General features: G+C 48.2%; 1 protein-coding gene across 1 annotated transcript in view; it reads right to left on the bottom strand.

The window, feature by feature from the left end:
- LOC139749046 (uncharacterized) overlaps positions 1-20,920 on the bottom strand; it is a 30,329-nt gene extending 9,409 nt beyond the window's left edge. Inside the window, exon 1 of the mRNA XM_071662463.1 lies at positions 20,881-20,920. The gene's annotated coding sequence lies outside the window, so the exon portion shown is untranslated. The remainder of the gene's footprint in view (positions 1-20,880) is intronic.
- Positions 20,921-22,347: the final 1,427 nt, after the last annotated feature.

Genomic DNA, 22,347 nt, shown 5'->3' with positions numbered 1-22,347 from the left:
AAGTGAGGATAACAATGTCAGGCGTCTCCCAGCGGGAGATAAAAACCCGCCCAATGTTAACCCCGAGGCGCCCTTTGGGTCGTGACTGTTACACATTTCACTCTCCTTGAGAGACTCTCCAGTACAGACCAGAGGGTCGGCAGTCTTGATCGCCAGTGTTACGTACCGATTGTCGCTTGTTTCTCTCTCTTAAATGCTAGACTTTTGGATTGGGACGTAAACAAAGACAGGGCGGAGGAGCGTTGTTGTCCTTCTTCAGTTCTTCAGTATCCAGCTTTCTGACACTGTTGGAGACGCGTGGAGCTCAAGCGAGCCCTGTACACCCAGCAAGTGTTTGGTGGAATGTACATAGATGTCAGACCCAGAGAACTGAGCCTTGGTCATTTTTTTTGGTCTTAAGAGTTCGACCCCTTTATATCTTGTGCTGCTGGTCTATCAAAGTCATACCCCCATAACGTTAAGCGTTTGTGATCTATGTGGCTCTACCATTAAGAGTGTCGGACTAATATGTTGTTGACAGCAGCCGCGCCCAGGGTTGTACTGCCCTCCTGACGTAGGAGTGTTGAAGTGAGGGCCAGAACCATCTAACTTACACCCTCCGTGTTAGAACAACAAGCTCTTCTCTCTATTTCACTAAGACTGAGTTGACTTTATGTCATTTCTAGACACTCGCTATACACCTCATATATCTAATCTTCACAGCCGTTCCTTCGTCCCTCCTTTTTTCTTTTTCATTTTTCAGAACTCATTTTTCGCCTCATCATTTTTGTACGTGAGTTTTTCTCTCTCTCTTTCTAGCCTCAATTACGACCTGGCCTCGATGAAGACTTCTGATAGCCGGCGATAAGCGAGATAACATCCACCGACGGTGATAGTTGACGACGGATAAGGGATCAGATCCGAAAACATTTAATGAACAACGTACTTACTGAGCAACACTTGTCGTGTTCCCGACAGCCATATATTTTTTTTTTTTCCTTCCCCGCCCTCCTCGAACAAGTGTTGTTAAATCACAATCTGCTGGCGTGTTGTGATTGCTGCGGAATGTTGACCAGTGGCACATCTAGATTAGCAGGTCTGTAGATGAGCACAGGATCCCAGATCCTTTTGACTCTCATTGAGGGAATGGTTTAGCCTCTTAAGATTCTATCGTACCACACAGGTACTCGAAAACCCCTACAGGCTATGGAACCATGTTCTTTTGTTTTCTTTTTTCCTTCTATCTCTGTCGAACTGGTTTTCGACCCTTTATCGTTCATGTCTCGGTCGTACATCATCTTTAAACGTCCAATCACAGTTCTACCGTATGATTTCACTAATGTTGCTAAGAAGGCGTTATTTGTCTGCAAAGCTTGCGTTTAAGGAACGGGTTCTCGTGTCTTCGGCGTTCATACTCCACTCCGAGATTACATCTATACGTTCAATCGCAGCTCTACCGCGTAATTTGCCGTCATGGCCAACAGCGCGGATTTCTTTTGAGATTCTCACAGTCAGATCTGTTCTCTTTTACAATTACTGAGTTTAGCCAGACATTCTTTTATCTCTTTATGTCTTCCGCTCTGCAAGCTAGCACCAAGAGCATTGGTGACTGGGTCCTTTTTCCTGGGAAATGATCCTCTTTCTGGGGTGTTTCCCCCCCCCCCCTTTTTTTTAAGAGAGTTGATACAGAAGGGAGGCTATTCCAACACCCTCCTCCTCCTCCTCCTCCTCCTGTCCCTCTTCGTTTCCATGAGCAACACTCGGGAGATACGTGTGTGGCAGTCTCTCTCTCTCTCTCTCTCTCTCTCTCTCTCTCTCTCTCTCTCTCTCTCTCTCTCTCTCTCTCTCTCTCTCTCTATCTATCTATCTATCTATCTATCTCTCTCTGGTCGAAACACCACAGTGGCTCTAATTCTGCGACACTTACGAATACATGACGAACGGAACAATATCCAACGAAGAATATGAAGCTGTCCAGAATATGGAAGTTGAGGTATACTGGAAAATGACGAGATAAATTGCACGATTTTTAGTACAACGCTTAATCAAGATCCCCAGGCGAGGATGGTCTAAGAGTTACTGCTAGCAATTAGATTGATGACAACTGTCGCTGAACGAACGGCGTTCAAATGTGTGTGGTAAGGATCTCTCAGTACAAAATGACAAGAGACATTATTGACCGCCTGTGACTTGTTGGGTAAGGCGGTATCATTGGGTACGGGGCGCAGATCAGATGGGAAATCGAGAGGCTTGTAAGAACCCACAGGAAGGAACTAAGTGGGGAAATCGACAGAAGGAAAGGTTGAGGAAAGAACTAAGGTTGTAATCTCGATCCGGAGGGCGAAGGCATCGATGGTGAACTTAGAGCCGCTTGTGATTGCTGTAACCGACGTTAATTTAATGTCTGAGGTGCGCAAGGGGATCTCGAGAGCTAACTGGTTTCGTAAAAAAAAAAAAGGATGTTCCCTTTTTCAAGCTGAACGGGCAGCGGTGAACTACGTGCTATTGCCAATACATCTCAAGATTCACGGACGTAATGCAGTGAAGGACACGGAACGAGATGAATTCCCGCATAAAATCGACTGCCGGCGACCAGAAGAAAAGAGGCCCAAAGTGGAGCTTTCCTTTGACGCCCTGGGAGCTCGAAAAAGAGAATCGTTCTGGTGTCACTTGTAATGTTGGTATGAGACAGTTACTGGAAGAAAACGTTTACACACACAGCCAGGCCACCAGACCAAGAGAGAACGTCGTTGTGAATATGGCCATGTGAAGGAGTGGAGTGCCTCTAGCCCTGTGCTCCTTCAGGAGATCCGTCACAACACCGCCAGCAGGAGGAGGAGCAGCGGTGGCAACTGCAGCAGTAACAGCAGAAGAGCAGAAGCTAAGGGCAACAGTAGACCAGCTCTTGCAACAGTATCAACACGACTGCGATCAACAGGGGTGCAGACGACTGCTGGCAACGGACCACCTCTGTCAACAGACCACCATTGACAACAGACCAGTAACAGCAGCAGAGTACCATCAACGAGAGACCACAACCACCAGCAGACCACCACCTTTAGCAACAGACTACCACCGACAACAGACGATACCCCGCAACAGACCACTCCCAGCAACAGACCACTCCCAGTAACAGACCACCATCAATAATAGACTACAACCATCAACAGACCACCATCATCAACAGACCACCAACATCAAAAGACCACCAACATCAGCAGATCACCACCAGCAACAGACCACAACCATCAACAGATCACGAGTAGAATAGACTACACCAGAACACATCCAGCAACAGACCTCCACTAGCAACAGACCACCCCAGCAAAAGACCACTCCCAGCAAAAGACCACTCCCAGCAAAAGACCACCCCCAGCAAAAGACCACTCCCAGCATCAGACCACTCCCAGCATCAGACCACAATCAGCAGCGGACGACACCCAGCAACAGGCCACTTCCAACAACAGACCACCAGCGACAGACCACAACCAGCAACAGATCATCACCGGCAACAAACTAACTCAATCAGCAACATACGACCAACAGCAACAGACCATAAACAGTATCAGACCACAATCAACAACAGACCACCACCAGCAACAGACCATTCCCAGCATCATACTACCTCCAGAATCCGACCACCATTAAGTATCAGTCACCTTCAGCAACACCCCCAGCATCAGACCTCCCCAGCAACAGACCACCTTCAGCAACAATCCACAACAAGCATCAGACCACAACCAGCATCAGACCACCCCAAGCAACAGATCGCAACTAGCAATTTACCACCTTTAACAACAGACCACAATCAGCAACTTACCACCTCTAGCAACAGACCACCTCTAGCAAAAGGCCACAACCAGCAACTTACCACCTTTAACGACAGACCACCTCTAGCAACAGACCACAACCAGCAACCTAACACCTTTAGCAACAGACCTCCTCTAGCAACAGACAACCTCTTGCAACAGACCACCACCAGCAACTTACCACCTCTAGCAACAGACCACATCTAGCAGCAGACCACCTTTAGCAACAGACCACCGCCAGCAACTTACCACCTCTAGCAACAGACCACCGTGAGCAGCAGGTGGGCTGGACTAACTGTACATACTGCTGCTGAAGACGTAAGGACTGGTTGTGAGGTGCGTCTCCCCTGATGTTATCAGACGCAGGTACTGCTGGGGAGGAGGGAGGGAATGGTGGAAGGGAGGGAGGGATGGTGGAGGGAAGAGAGGGAATGGTGGAGGGGAGAGATGGAATGGTGGAGGGGAGGGAAGGAATGGTGGAAGGGAGAGAAGGTATTGTGGAGAGGAGGGAGGGAGGGAATGGTGAAGGGGTGGGATGAAATGGTGGAGGGGAGAGGAGGTATTGTGGAGGGGAGGGAGGGAGGGAATGGTGGAGGGGTGGGATGAAATGGTGGAGAGTAGGGATGGAATGGTGGGGAATAGGGATGGAATGGTGGAGAGGAAGGGAGGATTGGTGGGCAGGAGGGAAAGAATGGTGGAGAGGAGGGGAGGAATGGTGAAGAGGAGGGATGGAATGGTGGAGAGGAGGGAAGGAATGGTGGAGAGGAGGGACGGAATGGTGGAGAGGAGGGAAAGAATGGTGGAGAGGAGGGGAGGAATGGTGAAGAGGCGGGAGGGAATGGTGGAGGGGAGGGAAGTAATGGTGGAGAGGAGGGATGGAATGGTGGAGAGGAGGGACGGAATGGTGGAGAGGAGGGAAGGATTGGAGAAGAGGAGGGAAGGATCGATGGACTGGAGGGGATCAATGTTGATGGGAGCCAAGGGTTGGATGAGAGAATGGTGAAAAAATTATTGATAAAATTTACTTGAGACAGATATACAGACAGACAGACAGACAGACAGACAGACAGACGAAGACAAAGACATCTGTACACTCCCTCACTTGACAGACCCGCTTCACATCCCCTGGAGGAAAAGGAAGAAAAAAGAAATAATGAGTAAAAGAAACGCTTCCCGTTTTCTGATGACAAAGAAAATGCCGAGAGTTATTCCGTTTTCATTACGAGTGAATTCCCAAGTCATGTCCAGGATCTTGCTTGCTGGAGTTGCCCGATTATAGTCTCTCTCTCTCTCTCTCTCTCTCTCTCTCTCTCTCTCTCTCTCTCTCTCTCTCTCTCAGCCAACCCTTAACGGGAACGAGCATGATGGAGTGCTACACAACCCACCCCACTCCACCCCATTGAACCCCACTAACCCCTCACCCCCTCACTAACCCCATAACCCCTCACCCCCTCACTGAGGTGGACCACCTGGGGTTGACCTAGTCTTGTAGGTAGCCTTCCAGTCGAAGGGGGAAGATGGCGGTTGGGGAGGGGTAGGTAGCTTCGAAGCCTCGATGCCTCTATACACGCCTGGGTCGAAGCCTCGATGCCTCTTAATACACGACTGGGTCGAAGCTGTACCGAACCCTCTCTCTCTCTCTCTCTCTCTCTCTCTCTCTCTCTCTCTCTCTCTCTCTCTCTCTCTCTCTCTCTCTCTCTTCGTATGGAAGGGCGGAGATGGACCTGAGGGAGTCGTCTGGTCGAACCCTCCTCGAAACGTGTGTACGCTGCCCGTCGAAACACACTATTCGGCACAGCGTCGAACCGGGCGTTCGAACCCGTACCGAAACCAGTTTACTTTGCCTATAGGAACACACTATTCGGCACTGCGTCGAACCGGGCGTTCGAAGCCGTATCGAAACCCGTGTACTCTGCCTATCGAAACACACTATTCGGCACTACGTCGAACCGGGCGTATCCCAAGACCTTTGTTCGATGTCGCGGACCCGAAGCTTCGCGTGCGTGTTGCCGAAGACCAACACACGAGTCGACGACTTTTCGAGGTCTCATTTGTTCCCGAGCGATATAATCCAACCGAAAATATACCATAAGAATTTTCCAGTCATTTTGTAGACATGAAATAAGAAAAAAAATTGGACATTTGCTGATCAAGATACATGCGTGTTTACATGTGTTTGTAGATGGACATTTGCTGATCAAGATACATGCGTGTTTACATGTGTTTGTAGATGGACATTTGCTGATCAAGATACATGCGTGTTTACATGTGTTTGTAGACGATGGTATTTTTTCTTGGGTTTCATTTCGTATTATTCTTTTTTTATTATTCAGTCTGAGATGATGTTCGACACCGCAACACGTGTGTGTGTGTGAGCCCCTGACCAAACACTTCACGATGAACGAACATATTTGACTGTAAGGATCATATTTGTCTATATAAATTGTCTGTGTGTGAATTTCCGCGATAGATTTTTATAGAATTTGTAAATTATCCGTCACTGGCTTGTGCTGAATACCATAGATTCTATAGGTATTGGATCTATATTCTATAATATTCTATGATATTAATAACAATAATGATAATGACAATGATAATGATCACTATAATGATAATAATAATAATAATAATAATAATAATAATAATAGTAATAATAATGATAATGATAATGATGATAATGATAATAATAATGATAATAATAATAATAATAATAATAATAATAATAATGATAATAATAATAATGATAATAATAATAATAATAATCGGCAGTGATAGTAGTAGTAGTAAAAAAAGTGTGTGTGTGTGTGTGTGTGTTTGTGTGTGTGTGTGTGTGTGTGTGTGTGTGTGTGTGTGTGTGTTGGACAATGGAACAAGTTGAACCACTCGACTCCCTAAGCCTCCGTTAACCTCTCATGGTTCTCAGGTCAATTAGGTCCCTTTTGACCTTGACTATCGCTATCATCATTACCTTGAGGCTGTAGGGAAGATAAGGAAACCATAGTGTCATGTACCGAGCCTAACAACATCGTCCCGACGTCTGACCACACTGGCTCACTGCAATACGTGGACAGGAAAAGAGAGATCGCTTGAGTTTGGCGACCTCTGACGTACACAAGGGGTGGTGGAGTGGTGGAGGAGGAGGAGGAGGAGGAGGAGGAGGTAAGATTGGTTCTTAGGTCATCATTGAAATCTCCCAGGGAGCTCTGCCTCAAGAAGCAGCTGAGTTTGGTTATTTAGGTCGAGAGCCGTCTCACTTATTGAAGAAAGTACGACCTACGTATTGCATTGTTGAGCCTTAGTGGTTTGTTATTCCTTCCTGTGGTGTGTGGTGGTGGGTCGTCACCAGACACGGTTGTGTGGTGGTGTGGTGGTCATCTATGTGGTGGGTCGTCACCAGACACGGTTGTGTGGTGGTGTGGTGGTCATCTATGTGGTGGGTCGTCGCAAGACACGGTTGTGTGGTGGTGTGGTGGTCGTCTATGTGGTGGGTCGTCGCAAGACACGGTTGTGTGGTGGTGTGGTGGTCGTTTATGTGGTGGTTGTTACTGTACTCTGGTTGCGGACGATTAAGACAGTTGTGTGGAGTTGTGGTTATGGTGGAGTGGTTGAGGTCTTAGTGTACGTGCATGACAGTCACTGCAGTTTACCAGTCATGGACGCATGACAGTCACCCACTTCTACTGTCAGAGGGACATGACTGTCAAGCAGTTGAGCTGTCACAGAAACATGACTGTCAACCAGTTTACCTCACTGGAGAATGACAGTCATGCAGTTTAACTACCACAAGACCATGACAGTCGCCGGTTTAACTGTCACAGGAGCATGACAGTCACCAATTTAACTGTCATTGTTCCCCACCTCCTCTCACAACGACCTCTCATGTCGCTGGAACATATTATGACATGTTGCAGAAACATGTTATTTCACAGCAACCTGTAATGTTACAGGAGCGTATCTAAACGGGGGAACCTGCCATGTCACAAGGGCACGTCATGTCACAGGAATACGTTACGCCAAAGGAGCGCGCATGTCACATCACAGGAACATATCAGAAGAGTGACGGTCAGGCTCCATGTCTGTCACGAACCCTGTCACACTAAGAGGTCCGTGTGTTTCCCTGCTCCTAGACAGACGTCGACCCTCGCCGCCCCCCGCGCGCCCCGACCCCACCCTGGGGCACTTAGATGGCTGGGACTTCTGTCCTGTCTCACCCGTAGGCGATTACCTCGCATCGGGGACAACCCCAGTTGAGGGGGGTGTGTGAATAAAGTTTTCTATACACTTCCCCCTGGAAAATCTACTCTGCCATGCACAAGCGAGCTCATATTTCCTCTCTACTATGAGGAGAAACACTATCCACTATCCACCTAAAGGACAGGCTATAGCCATCTCCAAACGATACAAAACTTTCTTCATTGAACACCAACATGGATAGACAACCTCCTTCACTCCCCACGTAAACAAGACGAAATCCCTCTTACTGACAGTCACCTAGAAGTGACCCACTCCGTCCCTCTCTATCCAAAATGACGGGATGATAAACTTAACTTCCCCCAACGACCCATTCGCAGAATCACATGACCACACATTTATCCCAAAGTTGAGGACCAGAACGAGTAACTGTGGAACGCGAGTTCGTTGTCTTCGTCTTCACTTCTTATCTCATTACCGCTCGTCGCTATCATGGCGGAAGTCTTGAGGACAAAAGTGACCAGTTCGCCTGATGAATTATTAATTCCAGGTCGTCACCGGTACCTCCGCTAGTCCGTATATCATTAGCGAAATATTTTTTTGGGGTGGTGGGTGGGTAGTAGGAAGCCTAGAAAACCAGTTGGACAGTATTCCGGGAGTGTTGAAAACCTGATCCCAAAGGTGCAGTTATAAAGTGAGGAGAAGACGCAGCCGATCTACCGTGAGGAATTCCATTTCCCGCCGCTGACATCAGAATAAACACAAGACTATAGAAGAAACGGCTCTTTCAGAAGATGATTCCACGTATGTGATGCTGGCTAAGAAGCTGTGGCTGGAAGGAAAGTACAGAATGTCTTATGGTTATCTTCTTGGTGTGTCAACAGACATGGGTATCAGGGTGAGGGCGTGAGAGCTGCACTGTGTTGCCTCAATGGTGCTGGTGGTAAGCAAAGACGGGGGCCCCCGGGTGAGGGAGTTCATCAAGGAGGCGCGGTGTACAGTACGATCAAGAAGGATCTTTCCCGGCAGTTTAATGCACACAGGTTCTGTGTGGTTGCACCGCCCGATGTCTGCCCCGGTGTTTGTCCTCTCTCTCTCTCTCTCTCTCTCTCTCTCTCTCTCTCTCTCTCTCTCTCTCTCTCTCTCTCTCTCTCTCTCTCAGACGACCCAGGTTCTCGTGAAACTTCACATCCTCTCTCTCACGCAGTCGCACGGTCTCCCTTTAAACTGGTAACCTGACGAGCCATTGCTAAGCAGAACCATTTACGATATTGGAACTTTCTTAAGAGGTGATTTCCACAGGCAAATCCAACCGAGTCGACGACTTAGTCGTGGCCCGCCTTCGTCAATCTGCGTCAAAGACCCTATCAACTGGAACTTCTGAAGTGTCCATGAGGACTTGAAGGTACGAACCTATGTGGCCGAAGGAGGATTAGTCAAAACGTTACTCGCAAGATCGAGTTGGATCAAACGTGGAGGTAAAAACCCAGAAATAAATCTTCAGCCCTGCGGGAGCAGCTGAGTCGTTCCCTCCCTCCCTCCATGAGTGACATATCAACCATGTCCGTTATGTGTGCCCGAGTGTAAGCGTGGCTGGACTTGGGCTGAACGGGCGGGTGGGTTGCAAGGGATCAGGACAGTCAACGACCCCGGGACCTGCGCCAAGCGTCCAAACACTGGATGCGCAGGTGGGCGGGGGACACAACACCACACACCACCACCGCTGGCCAACCCGGAATTACAAAACTAACGGGACCGATGCCCACCCCATTTGGCTAGCTGGCTGGCTAGTCCTGTTGCTACCATTCCTACGTCAGCACTACTACTGTTTCTCCTCCCACCCCACCGTCCCTCTCCGCTATGTGTATAGAGCCCCTCCACAATCCTGAGGGGAAGAAATGAGAGATGAATGTAGCTGATTTTTCTATTATAGAGTGAGATTCCGTCTGAATCGAGCTCGATGATGTAGATAATGCAACAAGGACGCTTCACATTTTGATGTCATCTATTCCACCCCTAAGGAGCAGGTGGAGCAATGGAGGAGAGAGATATATACACACAGAGCGTATGGTCTTCGAAATACTTTGAACGCCTAATGAAAGCGTTGTTCTTTCCACCCTCCACCCCCCCCCCCTTTTTTTTTTTGGACCTCCCGGCCCGAAACTGAGATAATCAACCAGTCATATGGTCTGAGAATGATTCCAGATCAACCAGTCATGTGGTCTGGGAATCAACCCTAACACTTGAGGGAGATTCGTATTGTTTGAATGTTCTTCACATATAATAGAACTCAAATCGAGTCAGCCCAGTTGATCCAGGCTGTCGATAGATAGGCCAAAAGCCCAAGGAGCTAACCCCAACGTGTGGTGGTCTTGCTGGCTGCTTGGGGGGAGGGAAGACGTAGGATTCCTTTGTGTGCGCTTTGCCTCGCATGACGCTGCCGAACTCACGTCACGGGCGTTTAAACGCCTAAGCCACCACGGGTGGTACCTCCCTTCGAGTACGACTTTACACGCACAGTGTGGCATGATCCCAGGGCTACGTGCACTGTGGTACGACGACCCCCCAGAGCTCTTTTTTCCAAAGGCCAGACCGGACCACCCAAAGGCCCAAAAGAAGGGGGGATGAGTGGGTCGTCCCTTGGTGATCTAGAGGTTTGAGTGTGTGTGTGTGTGTGTGTGTGTGTGTGTGTGTGTGTGTGTGTGTGTCCCCTTGATCACTGGAACAGTTCCAGCCTTTCCTGATGACAGCGACAGCGCGTTCATCACGTCAGGAATGTCATCTCCCTCCAAGCCACACATGCCATGACGATGTCTCACTCCTGTGTGGTTAACGGGTGTGTGTGTGTGTTTGTGCTTGGGAGGAGGAGGAGGAGGAGGTGATGGGAGGGTGGTGGTAGTATTCGCTCGTCAGTATAATGGAAGCGGTGATACGTAACCATCATGAAAATACATGACCTCAACCTGTCCCTGCGCGTTCGTGACCTCGACTCGTCCCAAATCATCATAACAGGTTGGGGATCAGGTTCGCATCTCCATCTGCAACAAGTCCCGATAATCAAAGGTCTTAAAAGGAATTGAGTATGCACTGCGACATTCTAGATATCGGCGCAGGTTACCTGAACTGAATAGCTGTTTGCTGATTCGGATGGGGCGTTAGCAGAGCGAACGAGGGTAGAAGGAGGGAGGGAGATGGAGAATCAGGCCCGTGTTAACACAATATTTACTCTTGGGGAGGGAGGGAATGGCAAGAATCAAGTCTTCGTTGGAGTGGAACTAGAGACATCCGATCCTTGACGAACCTTAACTCTCCACACCTGCTGGGATGTAGACGTGGCCAAGGTACTGTGCCACACGGGGGAGTGTGGTGGCAGTACCTACAGGAAGTTCTCTTAAGGAGAGACTTGCGAGGCAGCCATGGCCTCGAGGAGAGAGAGAGAGAGAGAGAGAGAGAGAGAGAGAGAGAGAGAGAGAGAGAGAGAGAGAGAGAGAGAGAGAGAGAGGCATATTGGAAAGATGGTTAGAGACTGACTTGTGTAGAGGTGCTGAGTGATGGTCGTGTTCTCTCTCTCTCATCTCTCTCTCTCTCTCTCTCTCTCTCTCTCTCTCTCTCTCTCTCTCTCTCTCTCTCTCTCTCTCTCTCTCTCTCTCTCTCTCTCTCTCTCTCTCCGTAGGAACTCGAGGATTCGGCTGACAAAAATGGATGGTTAGCTGTACTTAAAGTTCTGTGTTTTGGACAAATGGTCATGGAAGATACTGTCCTTCCATTTTGTCCGACGCCTTGATCAAAAAGTAATGCATATTCAAGTGATGATGGACAGATCTGGGGTTTCCGCGAACATCATTCACACAAGCTGTCTTGAGATACTGGCATTATTATCTTTTACGTGTTCTGTCGTTCGCGGGGGAGTCTATAACCGACTGGTTCAGCAGACGACGACGAAGAGATGGGGAAAAAATATCAAAACATTCTTCCTCAAGTGTTGGAAAGAAATATAGAAATATTTTCTGTTCCTCAAATGTTTTTTTGAAGACTTTCTTTTTCGTATGAATTTTAGTTTCATATATATTTTTTCTCTCTCTCTTTCATCATACTGAAGCGGGAGTATCATTGCTCATTTATATACAGTGATAATTATTGGTTTACATCACGAAATAGGAGGAATGTCGCTAATCTCTGATGATTAAGTGTTGTGAAATGAAGGCTTTTGCAAGTTGTTGTAGATGTGAGAAACATTTCCCGGTAAGTTGTGGTTGTAAGAACGAATATGAACACTGTAAGTATATTTTACAGGCAGTGGGAGGTGGTGCTACAAGTCTATCTTCAGTGAACACTGTAGTTGGACGTGCTGTATAATCTCTTAAAAAAGCAGTGGAAAGTTTTTCTCTTGAACTTAGTGGGATGTCCCGGAATATTCTTTTACAAGCCAGTGGGATAAAGTGAATCTTTCTTTTACAAGCCAGTGGGGATGAAGTGAATCGTTCTTTTACAAGCCAGTGGGATGAAGTGAATCGTTCTTTTACAAGCTAGTGGGATGAACTGAATCTTTCTGTTACAAGCCAATGGGATGAACTGAATCTTTCGTCTACAAGCCAGTGGGATGAACTGAATCTTTCGTCTACAAGCCAGTGGGATGAACTGAATCTTTCGTCTACAAGCCAGTGGGATGAACTGAATCTTTCGTCTATAAGCCAGTGGGACTTCTCGGGACTTTCTTGTTATACAAGGGAGGGACTCGAGTATTGTTTTACAAGCAGTGGGAAGTTCTGGAGTGCCCTTTCACAAGCAGTGGGAGATACAAGAGTCTCTTTCACAAGCAGTGAGAGGTACTGAAACATTCATACACAAGTTGGGAAAACATCGAAGAATATGTTTCCCCTTTACGTACAGCAACGGGAAGTAAAGAAATATATTTTCTTTACGAAGAAAGACTTTGAGACATATTTCAAAAGGGGAAACAGACAATGAAAGAAGCCTAGAAACCAGTAGACATAGTTTCTATCTCAGGACAGTGTATCTGCTGCCCGATCCTTCGTGGGGATGTATTACGTTAGCTTGGAGACGCGTGGGACACACCTTTACGTACTCGATCGAGCGCTGACGTAGATCACTGCGCATGACCAGCGCGCAGATCCCTGCGCACGACCCGATGGTGGTTTTAGGTTGTTACGCGTGTTACGAAAATCGTGGGGAATGTACGTAGTCGTAGGGGCTGACAGTACGAGGCTATCTCCGCCATTTCCATAACAGGGCTGTCAAAACCACACGGTTGGGAGAGGTGGAAATGTATAGTCAAGGATGGCTATCAACAAACCCCCTCCTCTCTCTCTCCTAACTCCATTCACATACCGCGCACACGTATCCCCGACTCCCTGACCCCGCTCGCTCCCCACACACACACACACACACACGCACATGCCCCGTTCGCCCCAGCGACTTAAATGACAGCAGGAGGCCAGACAGAGCTGCCTGGCGTGGATCATGTTTCGTGATAACAGAAACATTCCAGGAGGTCACTGGCTGCCTCACGACACAGGGAAATGCACACACTCTGGCTGTGTCCACGGCGCTGTTACATAGGTTACGTGCCTTTCCTCGAGTTAGACGGTACGATCCTTGAGCACAGAAGTACTGTGTTCGAGTACGACGGTACGATCCTTGAGCTCACAGAGGTACAGTCTTTGAGTACGACGGTACGATCCCTAAGCACAGAAGTACAGTGTTTGAGTACGACGGTACGACGGTACGATCCTTGAGCACAGATGTACTGTGTTCGAGTACGACGGTACGATCCTTGAGCTCACAGACGTACAGTCTTTGAGTACGACGGTACGATCCCTAAGCACTGAAGTACAGTGTTTGAGTACGACGGTACGACGATACGATCCCTGAGCACAGAAGTACTGTGTTCGAGTACGACGGTACGATCCTTGAGCACAGAGGTACGGTGTTCGAGTACGATGGTACGATCCTTGAGCTCACAGAGGTACAGTCTTTGATTAAGACGGTACGATCCCTAAGCACTGAAGTACAGTGTTTGAGTACGACGGTACGACGATACGATCCCTGAGCACAGAAGTACTGTGTTCGAGTACGACGGTACGATCCTTGAGCACAGAGGTACGGTGTTCGAGTACGATGGTACGATCCTTGAGCTCACAGAGGTACAGTCTTTGATTAAGACGGTACGATCCTTGAGCACAGAGGTACGGTGTTCGATTACGACGGTACGATCCCTGAGCACAGAGGTACGGTGATCGAGTACGATGGTACGATCCTTGAGCACGGAAGTATAGTCTTTGAGTACGACGGTACGACGGTACGATCCTTGATCTCACAGAGGGACAGTCTTTGATTAAGACGGTACGATCCTTGAGCACAGAGGTACAGTGTTCGATTACGACGGTACGATCCTTGAGCACGGAAGTATAGTCTTTGAGTACGACGGTACGACGGTACCTTTGTGCACGAGGATCGTACCGTCGAGCAGAAAGCGGGGTTGATGACATACTATGTGTTCAACTTCCTCTTTACCCATAGGTCATTCTATAGCGTCCCAGCAACACATTATCTTGCCTTGGGTAAGGGGTAGTTTACCTTAATGCCTCTTAAGGTAACGAGACTCTACCTTCGTGCCGTTCACAACCCCTCGTTAGCCAGACCCCAACGAGGTGATTATAGTGGTGGAAGAGACAACGGGTTCCCTGTGGCGGGAATGGGTTCAGATGGGAGGGAGGAAATGGGGGTGATGGTGTAGATAGAGGGTGGGGGATGGTGTTGATGAAGGACTGCAGCTAAGCCACACAAACAAAGCTAACCTGGCATCAGGCCACACAAACAAAGCTAATCTGGCGTCTAGCCACACAAACAAAGCTAACCTGGCATCTGGCCATACAAACAAAGCTAACCTGGCGTCAGGCCATACAAACAAAGCTGACCTGGCGTCTCACCACACAAAAAAGCTAATCTTGCATCAGACCACACAAACAAAGCTAACCTGGCGTCTAGCCACACAAACAAAGCTAACCTGGCATCTGGCCATACAAACAAAGCTAACCTGGCATCCGGCCACACAAACAAAGCTAACCTGGCATCAGGCCATACAAACAAAGCTAACCTGGCGTCTAGCCACACAAACAAAGCTAACCTGGCATCTGGCCATACAAACAAAGCTAACCTGGCATCAAGCCATACAAACAAAGCTAATTTGGCGTCTAGCCACACAAACAAAGCTAACCTGGCATCTGGCCATACAAACAAAGCTAACCTGGTATCCGGCCACACAAGCAAAGCTGACCTGGCGTCAGGCCACACAAACAAAGCTAACCTGGCATCAGGCCACACAAACAAAGCTAACCTTGCGTCAGGCCACACAAACAAAGCTAACCTGGCGTCAGGCCACACAAACAAAGCTAACCTGGCATCAGGCCACACAAACAAAGCTAACCTGGCATCAGGCCACAGAAACAAAGCTAACCTTGCGTCAGGCCACACAAACAAAGCTAACCTTGCGTCAGGCCACACAAACAAAGCTAACCTGGCGTCAGGCCACACAAGCAAAGCTGACCTGGCGTCAGGCCACACAAACAAAGCTAGCCTGGCATCAGGCCATACAAACAAAGCTAACCTGGCGTCAGGCCACACAAGCAAAGCTGACCTGGCGTCAGGCCACACAAACAAAGCTAACCTGGCGTCAGACCACACAAACAAAGCTAACCTGGCTAACCTAAAGTCAAACAACACAACAAAGCTAATCTGGAATCAAGCTACAAATAGAAAGCTAACCTGAGTCAAGCCACACACAAAAAAGCTAATCTGGAATCAAGCTACAAATAGAAAGCTAACCTAGCGTCAACCACACATATAAAAAGCTAACCTGAGTCAAACCACACACATAGAAAGCTAACCTGATATCAAACTACACATAAATAAACTAACCTGGAGTCAAGCTACACATAAAAAGCTAACCTGATGTCAAACTACACATAAATAGCTAACCTGGAATCAAGCTACATATAAAAAGCTAACCTGGAGTCAAGCTACATATAAAAAGCTAACCTTGAACCAGGCCACGACAAGGACGAGGTAATGACCTCATTCGTAGTGTTCTTATATGTACCCAGCACCACTTGAGTGAGGCGCCCCGCCCTCCTCCACCACTCTCTCACTACTAGCCCCACCCACCCACACTGGTGGTGATGGTGGCTGTCTATAAGGAAGGGACGATCCTACTTGAAGATAACACCATGCATGAGGCGAATGTAGGATCCTACCCTACTCTCGTGGGATCGAATCCTGTGTGACGCTCTATAACACGCCACACAAGGAGGAAGGCGCGAATATCTCTCGTTAACTTGGCCATGGGTAAAGGGTGTGTGTGTGTGTGTGAGAAGGGAGGAGCGAGCGAGCGTTTGGAATACTCACCACTCACTGGATTCCTCAATTCGTGGGTAGTTTAGGCGAAGTTGAGGAGGTGAGTGGTGAGTGGGATTCCTCTACGTTGAGAGTGAGTGTGAATGTCAAGTTCATGTTATCAGTGAAGACAGAAAGTCATGGGATGTGCCAAAGACTTCTCCAGCAACTTAACGATACGAAACGCCAGTCATCGGCATCGGAAAATTTACACATTTACTCAATATATAGATAGATAGATAGATAGATAGATAGATAGATAGATAGGCAGGCAGATAGATATATATTATCTAAGTAACAATGCGTCACTTACATCTACTAATGAAGTCACATCACCTCGGGCTTGTGAGACGATTAAGACATTTTAAAACGAATTATGATGATTATTCAATATAATCCAAGTGTCTCATCTACGGAAATTATGTATATCATTTCTTTTCATTGTTTGAGGACGTTGACGATGTAAATGTAGAGATAAAAGAGGATTAAGATGTCACACAGTGAGGCAGAGATCACTGCCAGTTGTGGATGATACGCAACATGCCTCGAAAACTGGCCTGGAATTCTGAATTCAAAGCTGAAGTCCTGACTGCCTTCAGCAGCCACAAGGATGGTCATCGAAAAGGGAAAGTCTATGATTATTTGAATATATATAATATATATATAATATATATATATATATATATATATATATATATATATTTTATATATATATATATCGTGGACGATCATTAAGGCCTGTGAGGCAAAGACGATACTTTCCTTAAGGCAAAGACGGTACGTTCCTTGAGGCAAAGAGGATACGTTCCTTAAGGCAAAGACGGTACGTTCCTTGAGGCAAAGAGGATACGTTCCTTAAGGCAAATGACGGTACCGTACCATGAGGCAAAGACGTACTTCCTGGGAAGGGGTCATAAGAAGAGTACGTTCCATGAGGCAAAGAGGATACGTTCCTTAAGGCAATGACGGTAGGTTCCTTGAGGCAAAGACGGTACGTTCCTTGAGGCAAAGACGGTACGTTCCATGGGGCAAAGAGGATACGTTCCTTAAGGCAATGACGGTAGGTTCCTTGAGGCAAAGACGGTACGTTCCTTGAGGCAAAGACGGTACGTTCCTTGAGGCAAAGACGGTACGTTCCTTGAGGCAAAGACGATACGTTCCATGGGGCAAAGACGATACGTTCCATGGGGCAAAGACGGTACGTGCCTTGGGGCAAAGACGGTACGTTCCTTCAGGCAAAGACGGAACGTTCCTTCAGGCAAAGACGGTTCCCATCCTTGAGGCAAAGACAGTGCCCATCCTTTAGGCAAAGACAGTGCCCATCCTTGAGGCAAAGACAGTGCCCATCCTTGAGGCAAAGACGGAACGATCCTTTACGCAAGACGGTACAATCCTTGAACCACACGGTACGATCCTGGAGCACAAAGGGTGCCACTCAAGCACAAACGGTACAAGTCCTTGTATATGACGGCATAAGACTTTGACCTGACCCCGAAGGATCAACAACCAAGCTATCCTTCTCAAGGGACTGTACCGTAGTAGCTCAAGCGTCGTGCCTCTGTGGAAGGATGGAGTGAGAGATGCTCTGAAATCTCGAAGCCTTGAACATGCAGGAGACGTCCAAAGGGATAGAGCGTACTGGAGCGATGTGGTTTACGGGGGACGACGTGCTATCACTGGGCTGAACCAGGGTATATGAAGCGCTGTCGGGGGACACCACGTGAAAGTCTTTGAAGCTTGGCTGTGTGCATATATATATATATATATATATATATATATATATATATATATATATATATATATATATATATATATATATATATATAATATATGAACACGAATATATGCATTTGAACGCGCACCTTCATAGAACACATAATACCTTCCAACAGCCCCGGATTCGAACCCAAGCGGTAGCGTTCCCGCCTACCACGCATAAGATCCTGGGTTCGAATCTTTCATACGAAAGCACCACTGAACTTCATAACCGTATACGCAAAGTTCTTCACCACTGGATAAGTAATATATCTACAATCGTACAATATATATAAAAGGAAAATAAAAAGCTTGGAGGGGGGGAAAAGGGAAGGAGGAAGGGGAAGGGGGGAGGGTTGTCCAGCCCCAGCTGGACAACCTCTCTTACGTCACCAAATCCGCCACACCTCTCTCCCTGTGACCTGCCCTAACCCCTTTTCCCCCCAACCCCTCGCTTTATCCGGAGGTGGTCCGCTGAAGACCCACCTGCTTACGGTGAGTTACGGCCTTGGTCTTCGTCTAAGCCATACAGGCCAGGTCCGCGTCCACGAAACCGTTTTCTCTGGTCTCTGGGTCTTCGAAATATCACTTGCGGGTATTCACTGACAGACGCCCCCTCCAACCCAAATGGAATTATTTCATTTATTCTTTATGATTTCTGGGACGATTTACTTCGACGGGTGATAAGATCCTGACGATGGTATGTTAATGGTCAGGTCCATGACGTGGTTCGTTATAGGATGGTCAGTGACCTCGTTACGGACCAACAGCATTCCTTTTTTTTGGGGGTGGTCTGTGTGTCGCTATGCGTAACGGCAGGTGCCGCTGTGGCTGACTGAACATTGCTGTAAAGTTTCGTTCGAATCCCTGTGGTCTTGCCTAACCTGAAACTGAACGATTGTTTCTCCAACACTGGACGATACTCTTAAGAAAACCAATAACAACTCCCAGAACTTCTTTGGTTTTCGTCTCCTCTATACATAACAACGCTTTAACCCACTCCTGTAAATCTCTGATACGTACTGTATGATACAGCGGGGATTCCACCCCCGATACATGAGTAAATTAAAGTAGTCTCTGATCCTTTATAGATCCTCATGAAACGCTATGACACGCCAGTCAAATCGTAGGGTTGTAGCGTCTTCTTGTAGCGAGTGATGTAAAGGGCGTCATCTTGTGTCACCCCAGTTGATATATGGGCCATGTAGAGAGTATCTCTACCTTCACTGAATACTAAACAACCTTCACCTTGCACTACAAGAACGTGTGGTTGTGATCTCGACGTTCCTCAACACAATCCGGATTCGTATCCTCTTTTGTTTATCTTCTTGTATTTGATTCGTCACAGGATTCGTCTGGGTGTTTGACGTCTTGTATCGGGTTTCATTTTGTCACTCTGAGATCCCCGTCCGACTCTCTGCTACCTCTGTGTGTCTGTCTATCTCTTAGGTACGTCCTTGGCTATCTTTGCTTATGTCTTGATGTATGTACCTACCTGGTCACACCTGAATATTAACACAGCCATCTACATGGCTGTGATCACATGTGGTTATATTTCCTACATTACCCCATCTACTAACAGATGTATACATCTGTGTACATATCTATACCTACATGCATATATGTATCCATCCCTTGTTACTGTTATTGTCTTTAGATACATACGTGTACCTAGTGACAAATACATATCAATGTACATATCAATATACGCTTCTAAACCTTACATAATAAGCTGACCTGCTAGTCCCACAGCAACCCCCCACCTGTTCACTCACACATGGACACAATCTTCCCCTCCATCAAACCTACCTGATGGCTCATCACATTAGGTTACTGCTAATCTTTTCCTATCCTCCCACCGACCTACCTCCTCCTCCACCAACCCTCTACTCAAACCACCCCGCCGTCCTGGTAAATTACGGGGAGAGAGACGTTACCGGACAGCGTACCGTAAAAATCGGTGTGCGAAATGCTATGGCAAGAAACGTGATGTTGGTCTGATGACGCCTAGCGGGGGATGCCCTTGGCGTAAAGACGTCCTCTTGCCAAGATTTAAGATGGAAGAGAAGCGCTTCGTCTCTCAATGCCTTTCGTTGTTTTGGACAAGGTGAGTACGATGGGGCAACCCAGACGAGGAGGCACTGGTGTGGGTTAGGTCACTGCCGGATTCCTACAACACTCCACACAACATCACAAGTTTTCCATGAATCTAACGAACTGATTTTGACCCGAGCGAAGCGGGTATGCGCGCGCACACAGGAGATGATTTTCGAGAGGGATGTTAATCGCTCGTCACGTGCTGTTTTAGGAGTTACCGAATGACACGGACACAACACAGAAGGAAGAGAGGAGGAGAGGGGGAGATAGAGAGAGAGAGAGAAATACCCGTTCATCGCTACACAGGTACGTCTTAAAGTGCTTAGATTGGTCACACTCGAGGGGCGGCGGTGTGGAGCCCCGACACTCAGCGAAGGTGACAGCGAACACCTCCCCCTTCCAACAATGGCTTTGTTATCTTACCATTACCTCTTCTGCAGGTAGCTGCTACTCCCAGTTAGAACGGTCGCTGGCGAGAAAGAGAGAGAGACACACACTCACACAGACTGCGAAGCTCTTTGCTGCGCCTTGTGCCGTCACGGAGTGGCGAGGGAGCAGAGAGAGAGAGAGAGAGAGAGAGTCAGGTCGGCGAGGGCACAGTGTGTGGGGAAGGTTGGATGTCGGAGCCAATGCTTACCGTTCTTCCGAGGTGCTGGTCCAGCGCGCAAGTGGCGGCGAGCGTGTCTCTCCCGCGGGTAATATTGGACGGACCCCCGCCCCATCCCCGAGCCCCAGACCGTCAGTAGGGGGGGGAAACCTCGACCCCCACGTCGACTTACGCGCCCCCACCATATCCTCCTTCCTCCCCCTCTCTATAAAGCCAACCTTGCTTCCTTGCCTTGACCCTCACCTCCAGCTGCCAGGTCTCCAAGCCCCCAGGAAGCGGCACCGCCAAGGAACATTCTTACAAAGGGCCTTAACCCCACATTCTACACCCCCCCCCCCACACACACACTCCATCACCACTGCCCTCAACACCGGCAGTGACTCACTGTCGTTCTCGAGCACTGCTGCAGTGCCAGTAGTCTTGCGCCTCGTCCTCCACCACCACCACAAACCACCATCACTCCAGACCCTCCACCAAAAAACTACCACCACCACCACTCCTGACCCTCCACCAATTTACCACCACCACCACCACTCCTGACCCTCCACCAATTTACCACCACCACCACCACCACCACTCCTGACCCTCCACCAATTTACCACCACCACCACTCCTGACCCTCTACCACACCACCATCATTGCCCCCTTGCGCCTTCCTCACACAAGACCACAGAAATGAACTACCTCATAATGGCATCAGTCGCCATTACATCAACCTGTTCAGAAAAGGAATAGAATATCACACGTCATTGTTACTTAATACCACACAATCTTAACCTCTTTTTTGGACCAAAATATCGTCTCGACCCCTGGCTCTTCCAGCATAAACAGCTGATTCTGTTATTGTTCTCATTCACACATAGAATTTGCATGTCTGTATTTTCTTCCTCACTATTCTCGTAGTTATTTCCTGTCAGCTGGATGTGTTCGAGGGAGTGGCAAGTGAGGAGGAGGAGGAGGAGGAGGAGGAGGAGGAGGAGGAAGAGGAGGAGAAGGAGGAGGAGGAGGAGGAAGAAGAGAAGTAGGAGGAGGAGGAGGAGGAGAGAGGCTCTCTCTCTTCCCTTTACTCTCTTGTCTCCAGATCATGTGAGGTGAGGACTTCTGGTTACATTTCTCCCTCCTGCAGCAGACGGTGTTGGTAAGGACCATCAGGTCATCCGTCATCTGTCCTCAGCCATGTATCTATACTGTCACCACCACCAGTCCTTGGCTCTCCACCACACTACCACTAACACCATCACCACCCCTGACTCTCCACCACACCACCACCACCACCCCTGACACTCCACCACACCACCACCCATGACTCTCCACCACACTACCACCCATGACTCTCCACCACACCACCACCACTCCTGACTCTCCACCACACTACCACCACCCATGACTCTTCACCACACTACCACCACCACCCATGACTCTCCAGCAAACTACCACAGCCACCCCTGACTCTCCACCACACTACCACCACATTACCACCACCACCGCCTGACCCTT

Source organism: Panulirus ornatus, chromosome 6 (genome assembly GCF_036320965.1).
Source record: "Panulirus ornatus isolate Po-2019 chromosome 6, ASM3632096v1, whole genome shotgun sequence".
In the NCBI taxonomy this organism is placed as follows: Eukaryota; Metazoa; Arthropoda; class Malacostraca; order Decapoda; family Palinuridae; genus Panulirus; species Panulirus ornatus.
This window is presented reverse-complemented; position numbering and strand designations above follow the sequence as displayed.